The following is a 15195-nucleotide window of genomic DNA, read 5'->3' on the forward strand; positions in this document are numbered from 1 at the left end:
AAAGTGGAGTAGGTTCAAATACCAAACTCTAATAAAGTAAGGGTAGCACAGAAGCTGAGACTGTGAGGGATGGGGAGAACAGTTTCACCAAATTACCAGTTCCAAAATTGTCTCTGCACTGTGGGTGATTTATAGCCCTGGAAGCTTAAAGGCTTGAGTCTCTTGCTGTATTTTATTTCAGATTAGGAATTTTTATCTAGTACTTCCCTGCAGTTTAAAATGAAGGCCCTGGAACTACAAAAATGAATTTATCTGGTGGGCTGTGTTCATTTTGTAGTTATCCTGTAGGTTTCAGATTTGTTACAGAACTGGAATCTGGACAATAGAAAAACTCTCTGTTGGTTAATGGCAGCCAACTTCTAAACCAAAACTGAAGGACATAGGATAATTATGTATATGTTTCAGTGTCCTCAAATTTAGCTGCACATTAGAGTCCCCTAGATAAAAGGTTTTTACACAGCTTTCTTGAGATATAACTGACATATAATAAGCTGTATATATTTTAGGTGTATAGTAGGAAGAATTTTGATATGTTATACATCTGTGAAACTATCACCATGATCAAGCTAATCACCCCTAAAGTTTCCTTGTGCCCCTTGGCAACTCCTCCACCCATTCTGCAACAACTAATTGCTTTCTGCCACCATAGGTTAGTTTCCATTTTCTAGAATTTTAATTTAATGGAACCATACTCTTTTTTTTTTTTTTTGAGGGGGGAGACCTGATTTCTCTTACTCAACATAATTATTCTGAGATTCATCCACATTGTTGTCTGTATTACTACTAGTTTGTCCTTTTTATTGCTGAGTAATATTCCATTGTATGAATATACCACAATTTATCTTAACCATTTACCAGTGAAAGACATTTGGGTTGTTTCCAGTTTTAAACAACTATGAATAGCACTGCTATAAACCTCCATGAACAAGTATGAGCATATGAGTTTTCATTTCTCTAGGTAAATACCTAAAAGTGGGTATGGTAAGTATACATTTAACTTTAAAAGAAACTGCCAAATTGTTACCCAAAGTGACTGTACAATACCATTTTGCTTGCTTGCCAGAAATATATGAGTTCCAGTTGCTCCACATCCTCTCTAGGAATTGGATTGGTATTGTCAGTATTTCTAACTTTAGCTGTTTTAATAGATGTATAATAGTATCTCCATTCTGGTATTAGTTTACATGTTCCTAGTGACTGCTGTGGAGAAGGAAATGGCAACCCACTCCAGTGTTCTTGCCTGGAGAATCCCAGGGACGGCGGAGCCTGGTGGGCTGCCGTCTATGCGGTCGCACAGAGTCGGACACGACTGAAGCGACTTAGCAGCAGCAGCAATCATTATTTATTGAAATGACTGACCTTTCTCTATTGAATTGCCTTTGTATCTTTGTGCAAAAGCCAATTGACCATATATTTGTGGGTCTTTTCTAAAGTCTCCATTCTGTTGCATTGATCTATCTTTATACCAATATCACATTGCCTTGATTACTATAGCTTTATTATTAGTCTTGAAATCCAACTTTATTCTTTCTCTAAATAAGAATTTTAGAATTAACTTAAATTTTACAATATTTGTTAATTTCTGGGTTTAAAAAGTCTAATGGGATTTTGATTGGGATTTGATTTTATAGATCTATTTGGGGAGAACTTACAGCTTAACAATTTTAAATATCCCAATCCAAGAACACAGTATATCTCTCATATATGTGGTCATCTTTTAATCTCTTTTCAGCAATGTTTTTTCAGTGTACAGGTCTTATACTGCATTTTTGAGATTTAATTTTAAGTAGTTGATACTGTTATGCCCTTGTAAATGTTTATATAAGTTCAGTTTCCAACTGTTTGTTGTAACTATTTAGAAATACAGTTGATTTTTAAAAATACTGATCTTATGTCCTGCAGCCTCACTAAACTCATTTATTAGTCTTATAGCTTTTTTAGGTTCCATAGAATTTTCCACATAGATAATTATGTTTTCAAGAGTAAAGACAGCTTTACTTCTTCTTGTCCAGAGTGGCTTCCTTTTATATATTTTTTCTTGCCTTATTGTACTTGCTAGAAGCAGTAAATTGCTAAATAGAAATAGTGACAGTGGACAACCTTGCTTTGTACTTGGTCTTAGAGGAAAGAGAGCCAGTCTTTTCCATTAAGTATGATGTTATCATTAGGTTTTTCATAGATGCCCTTTCTCAAGTTGAGAAGTTCCCTACTTTGCTAAGAGTTGCTTTTTTAAAAAATCAGAAATGGATCTTGAATTTTGTCAAATCTGCATCTATTGAGCTATTCTTATGGTTTTTCTTTTAAGCCTGTTAACATGGTGAATTACATTGATTTTCAAATATCAAACTAACCTTGAAATCTTGAGGTAAATCTATTTGTTTACTATTTATTATCATATATATATATATAGTTAGATTCCATTTGCTAAAACTGACTTAAGAATTTTTACATCTATACTCATAAGAGATATCAGTCTCTGCTTTTCTTTTATTGTAATGTTTTTGTCTAGTTTTGGTATCAGAGTAATTCTGGTCTTATAGAATGAGTTGGGATATGTTCCATCCCCATCCCCTTCAAGTTACTTGAAGTGTTTGTATATAGAATTAATATTATTTCTTCCTTAAATATTGAGAATTCATCTTGGACTGAAATTTTCTTTGTGGGAAGATTTTTAACCACTAATTCAATTTATTTAACAGATGTAGAGCTATACTGGTTATCTATTTTTTTTGTTTGAATAATAAATTCTATCAAAAAATTTTATATTTCCTCTAAGTTGGTCATATTTATTGGCACTAAGCTATTCTTGATATTATCTTATAGTAATTTTAATATCTGTAGAATACATAGTGATATCACCTCTCTCAATCCTGATATTAGTAATTTGTGTCTTCTTTCTCTTTTTTTCTTGATCAGTCTGGCTAGAGGTCTATCAATTTTACTAATCTTCTCAAAGAACCAGCTTTTAATTTCATGTATTTTTCTCCATTGCTTTTGTTTTCTGTTTCACTAATATCTTCTCTAATCTTGATAATTTACATTTTTATGCTTAGTTGAGGTTTAATTTGCTCTTTTTCTAGTTGCTTATGGTGGTATCTAAAGTCATTGGTTTAAGGCCTTTCTTCTTCTGTACTATGTTTAGTGGTATAACTTGCCTATAAATATGTTTTGGCTAAACTTCAGAAATTTTGATATACTGTGTTTTCATTTAGTTCCAGATTATTTCTTAATTGCCCTTTTGATTTCTTCTTTGACCTATAGGTTATGTAGAAGTGTGCAAATTCATTCCCAAACAATTGGCTACTTTCCAGATATCTTTCTGTTATTAACATTTAGCTTAATTCCTCTGTAACAAAAAAACATTCTTCTGATTTGGATATTTTAAAATTTCTTAAGACTTATTTTGTAGTTAGACTATGGTCTATCTTGGAAATTTTTCTGTGTGCTCTTGAAAAGAATAAGTACACTGTTAAGTGGAATGTTCTTAAAAATGTTAAGTTAAATTAGTTGATAGCATTGCTCAAGTCCTCTATATCTTTACTGATTTTCTATTGTACATGTTCCATCAGTTAGTAAGAGAAAGGTTTTGAAATCTTCAACTATAATTATAGATTTGTTTTTTTCTCTTCTACAGTTCTAAATATCCCACCACCAAAGCCACACATGATAAAAATCAACTCAGAATCTCTGGGGGCATGACCCCAGCCATCATTATGTTTTTAACTCCCCAGAGTGATTTGGGCTTCCCTGGTGGCTCAAATGGTAAAGCGTCTGCCTGTAATGCAGGAGACCTGGGTTCGATTCCTGGGTCTGGAAGATCCCCTCGAGAAGGAAATGGCAACCCACTCCAGTACTCTTGCCTGGAAAATTCCATGGATGGAGGAGCCTGGTAGGCTACAGTCCATGGGGTCTCAAAGAGTGAGACACAACTGAGCGACTTCACTGGTAGAGTTTTTCTAGTGTGCAGCCAGGTTTGAGAAACATCGCCTCATGCAGTCACATTGTGGATTCAACAGATTCTCAAATGCATTATCTTATTTAATCCTCATGCCTGCCTTTGAGTTAGGCATTATTCATTTCTATTTTACCTAAAATGAAATTAAGTCCTAGACATTTGTCTAAGATCACACAGTTGACCAGAAAGCCTAGCTGGGGTTTGAACCCAAGTGACCTAATTCATAGTTTATTCCTTTGAGGTACTTACATTTTGTTCTGTGAGGTATGTTTATTGACTACAATTCTATCTGTATTTCTATTCTATCCCCCTAACACACTCTTTTGGGTTGTGGGCAGAAGTTGTGTCTAACCCAAAACTTATAATTTTCACTGGACCTACCACAGTGTCTGTCCCCTGGAGACGATTCTAAGGTTTTTCTTTTTCCTGTTGAGAGATCTAAGTATCTGGGTTCATGTCACCACATAGTCATCCATCTGCCTTTTTCATAGTCCATCCACAATCTAAGGTTTAAGTCAAGCTGTAATTAACACTGGCACACAAACTCTTCTCCAGAAACCTTCTCGGGCTGCAGACTGTCAGCCTGCTTCACTCCACTAATACACAACATTGGCAGCCTGGGCCCAGAATTAGCCCTGAGCTACCCATAAAAGTTTGGGGCAAGATTATGAGAGAAGAGCAGCCGGGGATGGATGTTTTGTTTGAGTGCTTCCAACAGGAGAAGTAATGATGAAAGAAGTCCTGCCCATGCCAACCCCTCGTTTGTACTTGGCTGTCAGGGGTTTCTGGCTGGTCTTTTTTGATTTGTCATTATTTTTCTCCAGAGGTTCTGGGTTTGCCTGCATGTGTCTGCTGCTATGTGGATGCTATGATTAATTAAGTTGGTCAAGGATTAATATTTAAAGATCAGGAGTGATTTGAATCATTCCTCCAGAGGAGTTGCTCAACTGCCTCCAGGGAAAGGGATTAGCCCCCCAAAGTGGATCATTAATGTTTTTGAGATAGTGTGCCTTTCAAAGAGACAGATACCTCATAATTTGTTTCACCATTCCTCTGCTACCGTCCATTGTTCATTCTTTCCAGTTTTCACAGCTATCAGTGATTCTCCCATAAATATCTATATTCATATAAAGATTTCCTTCCCCCTTCTTTTGAATTATTTTCTTTGTAGAAATTTCCAGGAGTGCTATTACTATACAGAAGGGCTGGAATGATTTTAAGGGATTATGAGCTCTTAAAAAGGCAGTACCACAGAGTTCATAGCCCATGTCACATCTTGATTAGTTGAATTAATTATGACAAGGAAGAGCCAAGTTATTTCCTAAAGCATCACTCACTGTCCAGTCTTATCCCACAGAGTGGTGTGAGCAGTACTAGATAAAGGCGTCTCCATCACCTCATTCTTTATTCCACCGAAACTCACCTAAAAAAAAAAAAATCTAGGTTGCTTCCATGTCCTGGCTATTATAAACAGTGCTGCGATGAACAATGGGGTACACGTGTCTCTTTCAATTCTGGTTTCCTCAGTGTGTATGCCCAGCAGTGGGATTGCTGGGTCATAAGGGAGTTCTATTTCCAGTTTTTTAAGGAATCTCCACACTGTTCTCCATAGTGGCTGTACCAGTTTGCATTCCCACCAACAGTGTAAGAGGGTTCCCTTTTCTCCACACCCTCTCCAGCATTTATTGCTTGTAGACTTTTGGATCGCAGCCATTCTGACTGGCGTGAAATGGTACCTCATAGTGGTTTTGATTTGCATTTCTCTGATAATGAGTGATGTTGAGCATCTTGTCATGTGTTTGTTAGCCATCTGTATGTCTTCTTTGGAGAAATGTCTATTTAGTTCTTTGGCCCATTTTTTGATTGGGTCATTTGTTTTTCTGGAATTGAGCTGCAGGAGTTGCTTGTATATTTTTGAGATTAGTTGTTTGTCTGTTGCTTCATTTGCTATTATTTTCTCCCATTCTGAAGGCTGTCTTTTCACCTTGCTTATAGTTTCCTTTAGCATATATATGGAATTTAGAAAGATGGTAACAATAACCCTGTATATGAGACAGCAAAAGAGACACTGATGTATAGAACAGTCTTTTGGACTCTGTGGGAGAGGGAGAGGGTGGGATGATTTGGGAGAATGGCATTGAAATATGTATAATATCATATATGAAACGAGTCGCCAGTCCAGGTTCGATGCACGATACTGGATGCTTGGGGCTGATGCACTGGGACGACCCAGAGGGATGGTATGGGGAGGGAGGAGGGAGGAGGGTTCAGGATGGGGAACACATGTATACCTGTGGCAGATTCATTTTGATATTTGGCAAAACCAGTACAATATTGTCAAGTTAAATAAAATAAAATAAAAAAATCCTCACACATTTTAAGCGATGAGCTTTTGAAATAAATTTAAGAAACTCCAGAATGAAACCATGGGACAAATCAGTGATGCACCTCCTGAGATAAATCCTGTGTTAGAAATGAAAGGCGTGCATGCAGTGTGCGTGGCAGGGGGCACAGCAGGGCGAGGGTGCAGGTCACTTATGACTGGAACGTTGGTGTCACAGTTGTCCCCTGCAAACTGGTTTCTGGGAGCTGGGTGCAGACAGCCTGAGTTGAAAGCCAAACACAGACAGCAGCTGTTGAGGATGTAAAGTCTCTGGCCAGAGTGGATAGGGAGATGGGTGTGGTCACCCACAGACCAATTTCCACCCCACCCTATGAGCCCAGTGACAGAGGCTGAGAAGAAGGAACTTCCCGTGTTGCATTCCAGTGTTCCTTTCTGGGCTTAGTGGGAATCTTCGAAAATGCAAGAGACTGGTTGCCAGGCCTGATTGCCCTGCACACACTCCCTCAACTGGGTTCCCCTGACAGTCACCGAGACTCCGGAGAACACCACGACCAGCCACGCCGGCCCTGGACGGCTGCACTGCGTTGGCCATAGCCCCGGGTATAAAGTACAAGTAAAGCCTACAGCCATCCTCGCGGAACTGCGGGGAAAGGGCAGGGAGCGTGAGGATCTTTCCTGCATTGCACAAGGAAGCGCTGATCCACCGGATCACCACTCGCCCCTTCTGCAATTTCTCAGAACCTCTGACAAGAGCCCTCAGGCTGCATCATTGAGCAAGGAATCTTCATTATTCATTTCAACATCACTCTTCTTGGAAACCCTGACTGCTCCACTCTCCAGAAATAATCCATCAGACTTCTCCCTTTGTTGAAGTCACACTGTGAAAACTCCCATAATCAAATTCCCCATGTTCGGATCTCTGCTGCTGTTATTATGTAACAGCAGAGTCCAGAGCAAAAAGAGTGGGGCAGACTGACATCTCTCTTTTTTTTTTTCTTTCTCAGCCTTTTAACTTTTTATCATGAAATGTTTTAAACATACACAAAGTGAGACAGAATGGCATACTGAACCCCATGTCCCTCCAACCTAGTTGGAACAATCTCTACAGGCGCTGATCTTGTTTCAAGGAGCACCCCTATCCTACTTCCATCCCCTCCCCCACAAATATGCCCATTTTCTTAACTGGAAAATTTTTTTTTTTGATGTGGACTATTTTTAATGCCTTTCTGAATTAGTTACAATATAGCTTGTTTTATGTTTTGGTTTTTTGGCCTCCAATATCGGATCTTAGCTCCCTGAGCAGGGATTAAACCTGCACTTCCTTGCACTGGACAGCAAAGTCTTAACCATTGGACCTCCAGGGAAGTCCCTAACTGGAATTTTTAAAAGCAAGTCCCAGACACAATGTCATTTCATTTGTAAATACTCCGGTATGCCTCTGTATCTAAAAAGAACTTTCTTTTTTGATGTAACTTCTATAGGCACTAGTATTTATTTAGCAACTATTGGTATTTGTTTGGGATTGATATTTAGGTTAAGCATAGCATCACTGACTCAATGGACATGAATTTGATCAAACTCCAGGAGACAGTGAAGGGTAGGGAAGCCTGGCATACCACAGTCCTGGGGTCGCAAACAGTTGAACATGACTTATTGACTGAACAACAGATGACAATAAGACCCTTTACATAATTTAGTTAATGAAATCTCAGCCCAGCAGAGAAACACCTTAGAAATTCATAACCCCCCCAGTGGAAAGAAATGCTCTGGCCTTGAGAACTTTGCTGTTTGCATTTTACTCATGAAGAAAAACTGCTCAGCCAACTCAGGGTAAGCTGTGGAGAGGCTGCAATCCAAGAGACCGCAGAGCTTGGAACAAGAGGCAACGAGTCAGAGCCTGACTTGCTCCATCCCCCCTGGATATTCAGGTTATTAAAGGGACAAAGCTTCCTCATATGAAAAATTCCTTTTAAAAATGAAACAAAAAACCTTACTTATACCTTTAAATTACATTATCAAGATAGCAACACCCAGACTTCTTAAAAAGGTAGTGCCTTAAAAAAAAAAAACTATTCATAAAAAGAGTTTTGAAAATTCTGATTCCTATTTCTAGTCTCATCAGGTGTGTGTGCAGAGAGAGCCCTGGAGGAATGTTGCTTCAAGCCTAAGCAATCTCCTTGTATTTCTGTTTGCTCTGTGTTCTTCCTTGCAATCTCTGCACCTCATCTACATACCCGCACTCTGGAGATGGAAGCAGAGGAGCAGCACTGGACTGACCTGCCCGAAGAAATGTTGGACTGCACAAGCATAGCCTTGGGGGGAGTCTCTGCCTCAAGGACAGGCTGATAAACTCACTCTCAGTCACACAGGCTTTGGGCCTTCTAACTCCAGCCTCCGAGACTCAAAACCCCAGGTCAGCCCTGGAGACAGTCACAGCATACTGCTGATTCTCCCTTATGCTTGCCATTACTTCATGCAAGAGTGCCCAGTGTGAATGGATGCCCTCCTGAGGCCCAGTCCACCATGGCTGGAGATTGGGATGTGATACACAAAGGAGCTGCCACCCACTGTTGTGGGTGAGGACTGTGCATGAGGAAGGAGATACTGTCACCCTGGTTGGCAGTGTGCATAGCACTCATTGAAAACTGGGCTACTTTATTTAATTTTTGTCTGCGCTGGGCTTCACTGCTGTGCGCTGGGCTTCTCTGCTGTGCGCTGGCTTTCTCTAGTTGCGGTGAGGCAGGGCTTCTCTTTGTTGTAGTGCATGGGTTTCTTGTTGCGATGGCTTCTTTTGTTGTGAAACACAGGCCCCAGGGGCTTCCCTGGCTCACTGGTAAAAAGTCTGCCTGCAATGAAGGAGATGTGGGTTTGATCCCTGGGTCAGGAAGATCCCCTGGAGGAGGAAATGGTAACCCACTTCAGTATTCTTGCCTGGAGCATCCCATGGACAGAAGAGCCTGGCGGGCTCCAATCCATGGGGTCACAAAAGAGTCAGACACGACTTAGCCACTAAAGGACAATGGGCTCTAGAGCATGGGCTTCAGTACTGGTGGTGCACAGGCAGCCTGTGGAATCTTCCTGGGCCAGGGAAGGCAGACTCTCAACCACCGCACCTCCAGGGAAGTCCCCGAGCTACTTCCACAGGCTTCGATAGGTGTTCCCTCCATCCGGGCCGACCCCTCCAATGTCTGTGTGACCTGCCATCTTGCCGCTTTCACTTCTTTCGCATCTCTGCACAAGTACCCCATTATCAGGGAGGCCTTCTCCCCCCACCCCAACACACACCCAGCCTTTTCTTCTCCTTGCTCGCTCTCTACCACTATCACAACCTGATACTGCTACTGCTGCTGCTGCTGAGTCGCTTCAGTCGTGTCCGACTCTGTGCGACCCCATAGACGGCAGCCCACCAGGCCCCGCCGTCCCTGGGATTCTCCAGGCAAGAACACTGGAGTGGGTTGCCATTTCCCTCTCCAATGCAGGAAAGTGAAAAGTGAAAGTGAAGTCACTCAGTTGTGTCCGACTCCCAGCGACCCCATGGACTGCAGCCTACCAGGCTCCTCTGTCCATGGGATTTTCCAGGCAAGAGCACTGGAGTGGGGTGCCATTGCCTTCTCCTATCACAACCTGATACATAGTTATAATTTGTTGTCTGTTTTGGTCCCTACCCTATGCCTTGAACCTGGATCAGTGCCTAGAACGTCCAGCAAGTGTTCATCACATTTGTCCGGGGTGAATGATCTCCTTAAGAACAAGGCCATGTCCCCTTTTCCTGCCATACCTGACTGATCAGAGCAGGCAGTAAAAACAGATGCTCTTTGCCAAGCAGGGGCTCTGTAGGAAATCCAAGGGGAAATACAAAGGAGCTTTCCAGATCCAACAATCACCCCAAAAACCTAGCTGTTCTAGTAGGAATGCCACTTTCTTAAAGCTATATCTTCCGTGACCACCTTTTGAGCTTGGGACCACCAGCTCGTCCTGTGTTCTTACCCTTCAGGGTATACATGAAGCTTCCCAGTGCCCCGACTAACAAACTTTCAGGCAATTACACTTTCATAATAATATATCCCTCTCAGAGCTATACCACTGAAAGGTGTTCCTTCAACAACAGAAAGATTTATTACTTTCTTCCCCTACAGAAAAACCACAAAAATATTTTCTTCTTGACTACAGCAGTGAGTTCCAAGTTTCATTAAAGAACTGGCCAGATGCTTCCTCCTAGCTTGTGTGGGAAGAAGTTAAGATAAAGGGCACTTGGAACTCTACCTCTGAACACCTGCCTCATACCTTATTCCCTCATGACAGGTCTTCTTCCTGTTTTCCTGGGGTTGGTGATATTGAGCTGTATGTGACCTGCTTCTCCCAGCAGCTGGGGCTCTGGAACACCCCTCCCCACCCTCTCCTTCTGGGTATTAATAATAGATGGCTTTTATTGAACTGTGCACCTGCCATAAACCAGACATGGCATTCACAAATTGTTTCAAATTCTTAATCTCCAAACTGGAAAAAGCTGTAACCTGAGTGTCTGCTGCTTGGACAGCCCCTCTCTCTGTAACAGCAGAGTCTGTCTTTCTGTCTCTGTCACTGAGAACTACTCTCCTCCAGTAGATTTGCAGAGAAGAATGGGTCTCTCATCTCCAAAGCCAGTCCAGGCTGTGGCCAGCTCCACTGCTTTCTCCTGCCCCCAGCTCCACCCTCAGCCAGGTTCCTGCTCGCCGGAGTGTGGGGCTGCCATCTTCCCCGGGCATGACACTCATGGTGGCCTTGGGGGTGACATTGACAGAATAACGGCCCCCAGAACGTCCACATTCTGGAACCTGTGAATATGTTACCTTACATGGTAAAAGGACTTTGCAGATGCAATTAAGTTAAGGACCTTGAGTTGGGGAGATTGTCCTGAAATATCCGGGTGAACACGATGTAATCACAAGGGTCCTTATAAGGGAAAGAGAGTAAAAGTCAGAGAGGGAGATATGACGATGGGAGCAGAGGTCAGAGGGATATGAGGAATAGGCCAAGGAATGCAGGCTGTCTTTAGAAGCTGAAAAGGGCAAGAAAACAGATTCTCGCTTGGTGGATTCAGAAGGAATGCAGCCCTGTAGACATCTTGATTTTAGGTCTTCTAACCTGCAGACAGTAAGACACTGCATTTGTGGTGTTGGTGACAGTTCGTTATACCAGCCATAGAAAACTAATACAAGGAACAGTGCAGGGAAGTCACATTTGCTATTGTTGTTTCTCTCTTAATTCTACACATCTAACATGAATGTGTAGGCCACTTCATTAAAAATTTGGGATATGTATAGGGGAAAAAATGAAAATTAAACATAATTGTTCCCAGAGCCCCAAGTGAAGAAGGAAAAGCCCTTAGCAGTGTGTCTTCATAGGCCTGGTCCATTTCCTAACCTTGCTGACCAGTCCCAAGGCCAAACCTATTTCTTCTTTTCCTCTGTGAGCCCACTGCTCTCCATGGTGCCATTCATTCATTCAACAAGTGTTTACTAATTGCATGTGGTGTCCAAGGCACCATTCTAGGTGCTGGGAGTAGAGCTCACAAAAGACAAAGAATACAAGCTATCACTATATTTACCATTTACTACAACACCCCCCACCAAGCCCCATAATATCCCCACTCAACAAAATCCATCCAACCCTTACCCTCTACCACAAATAGGATCATCTATAGTATAAGGATAGTCCACAGCCAAACATTTTTCAAAGTCTAAGTTACTCAGAAATCATACCGTTGTTAGATGACTCCCAGAATAATCTATGAGAGGTTTCATTTCTCCAGCTCTTGTTCTCTTTAGGGTCCCTCCGCCAGAGTGTAATCAAGGTACCCCTCTTCATTCTTCCTGTGGTCTTCTGATCACCAATGATTAATTCTTAGATATCACACACACACACACACACATACACATACACCAAAGAAAAACCATCAGTGTTAGTCCAAATCCATACTAAGGAAGTGAGGGGAGAATCATCCTACATGAATTTCATTCTTCCAACACATTCTGCCCAACTAAATGGGGACATGCCTCACTTTTGTTATGCAAAGCAGCTCCAATTCCCCCTTTCTCAGTTCCTACCTGTAGACTACGCCCAGGACCTGCCCTAGCAATACTGCCTATTACGATGCCCTTCCGAACAGAAAGACCTCTAGTCATTACATCATCCCTTTCCACCCAGAAGCTTGGTAGATGTGCATTTTAGATTCATTGAGCCGCATCACATTCCTATCCAGGGCTTCTTCGACTAACAGACTCCACGAGGGCATGAATCTGCACCCTCTTTCCCCAATCCCTACCAAGTGCTCCAGAGTTATGGGACTTTTCTAGCTATAGGAAGGAACTCCCAAGGGAAAATACCTCCTTTTCATCACTTGTAAATGATTCTCTCCTTCTTCTTCTCCTCCTCTCCTATGGTCTTTTTCTAACAAAGGATAAATGGGCACCATCCAGCAGATACTTCTTAAAAAAAAATTGTATTGGAGTATAGTTGATTTACAGTGTTGACAGGTGTCCATCAAAGTAATTCAGTTATACATATACATACATCTACTCTTTCTCAGATTCTTTTCCCAGATTCTTATCCCAATTACAGAATATTGAGTAGAGTTCCCGTCCTATATCATAGGTCCTTATTGATTATTTTATATAGAGTAGTTCCTATATCATAGGTCCTTGTTGATTATTTTATATAGAGTAGTTGCTGCTGCTGCTGCTAAGTCACTTCAGTCGTGTCCGACCTGTCCCCCATAGAGGGCAGCCCACTAGGCTTCCCCATCCCTGGGATTCTCCAGGCAAGAACACTGGAATGGGTTGCTATTTCCTTCTCCAATATAGAGTAGTGTGTATATGCTAATCCCAAACTCTTAATTTACCCCCTGCCCCACATCCTGGCCTTTCCCCTTTGATAACCATAAGTTTGTTTTCAAAGTCTGAGTCTGTTTCTGTTTTATACATAAGTTCATTTGTATCCTTTTTTTTTTTTTTTAGATCCCACAGATAAGTGCTATCACATGATATTTGTCTTTCTCAAGCAAGTACTTTTGATTAAAGCAAATATTAGCTCTCTGGGCACTGAGAAATTTCAGAAGGAAAAAATGTTAGCAGTAGAATCCAATGAAGCTTACTACCATTAGCTACACAGTGCTGGTTGAAGGGTGGTTACTGTAATAGAAATAAAAATGCATTGATTATGTGTTTACTGAGTGCCGGGGCTTTACTAAATGTTTTTCTTGCCGTTAGCTCATTTAGTCCTCCTCAGTGAAGCTGCTGCTGCTGCTGAGTCACTTTAGTCGTTTCCGACTCTGTGTGACCCCCATAGACGGCAGCCCACCAGGCTCCCCCGTCCCTGGGATTCTCCAGGCAAGAACACTGGAGTGGGTTGCCATTTCCTTCTCCAATGCATGAAAGTGAAAAGTGAAAGTGAAGTCGCTCAGTCGTGTCCGACTCTTAGTGACCCCATGGACTGCAGCCCACCAGGCTCCTCCATCCATGGGATTTTCCAGGCAAGAGCACTGGAGTGGGGTGCCATTGCCTTCTCCGCCTCAATGAAGTTAGGATGATTTTTATCCACATTTCACAGATGAGGAATTTGAGGCTGTGAGGGGTTAAGAAAATTGCTCCAAGATTACATTGGGACTTGGTGGCAGAGTTGGGGTTCAACCAGCTTCACCTAATGATCAGACCTTAACCTCTGCTGCACTGTGCTTTAGTGACTGGGATCCTCTCCAGGCTGGTACCTCCCATCTCCAGTTCCATTCTTAACTGAAAATGATAAAGGCAGGAAAGAAGGAAAAGACAGGTTTCCTGAGCAAGTTTGAGCACCCTGAGAATTATAGATAGGTGAGAAGAAACCTGAAGCCAGGAATAAGAAATTTTAAATTACAACTAATTGAGCAATAATAAGGTTGGAAATTCATGGTTTAGAGTCAAGCATGGTGTCGGGACCAGTGGCAACATTTATTTTGAAAAGTGTCAAGGACTGCCACCTCCATTTAGATGCTTTTAATAAATGACAGTCTAAAATACTCTAAAGAGAATCCCAGCAGAGACTACAAGCCAAGAGTCTTTGGCTTACAAAATCATGGGGGCTGCTACTTCCTAAGTTACCATGCACGGAAGCAAAACTTGGCAGAATCAGAGACAAAGGATTTTGATCTTGTTCCCACCATTGCAAAACAAACCGCTGGGTTACCTCCGTTGCTGCTCCTGAGTACCAAGATCCTGCTAGGCACTGTTTGGAAGAGAATCCCATTTAGGTCTATGCCCCGGGAAGTCAGCCCCTCTAGAGGTAGTCCCCCAAAGACCTAAATTCAGGGTCTTTTCGACACCTTTTTGTTTTCTGCGGAGTTCTATTTCTTAAGGAAATTTTCCACATGTCATTGAGCTGCTACTCTGACACCATTTTCATTGAGTAACTCATGGTGATGTCACACCAGCCAGGCACTAGGGGAAGCCCTGCTTTTATGGGTTGGCTCTTAATTTAGGAATTTTTATTTTCTGACTTCCCTCCCCCCCCCCCTTTTTTTTTTTTTGCTGGACTCCACTGCATTTGAGCAAGATGCCTGAGTGGTGAAGTGTTGCCTGCTTTTGAGAAAAGGAATTCCTGCTCGTTGAGAGGCAAATGGTTGAGTGAAAGCAAGATGTGAGTCCTGTAATAGTACATCTTAATTGGAGAGTTGGCAAGAGAGGAAAGATGTGTAGGCTTGGTGTGGGCTCCATTGCCCCTAATGGGGTTCGTGGAGCTGAGCTGAAGAGGTAGGCCACAGACAGCAGGACTCACAATCCCTCCCGCTGCCACTGTCCTGTGTACCTAGGGAGCCAACTGCCTCCTCCCTGGCACCTGGGCAACCACATCTAACCCATATCCCAGCTTCCTCCCTCGCCTCTCG

The sequence above is a fragment of the Bubalus kerabau genome, chromosome 11 (genome assembly GCF_029407905.1).
Source record: "Bubalus kerabau isolate K-KA32 ecotype Philippines breed swamp buffalo chromosome 11, PCC_UOA_SB_1v2, whole genome shotgun sequence".
NCBI lineage: Eukaryota > Metazoa > Chordata > Mammalia > Artiodactyla > Bovidae > Bubalus > Bubalus kerabau.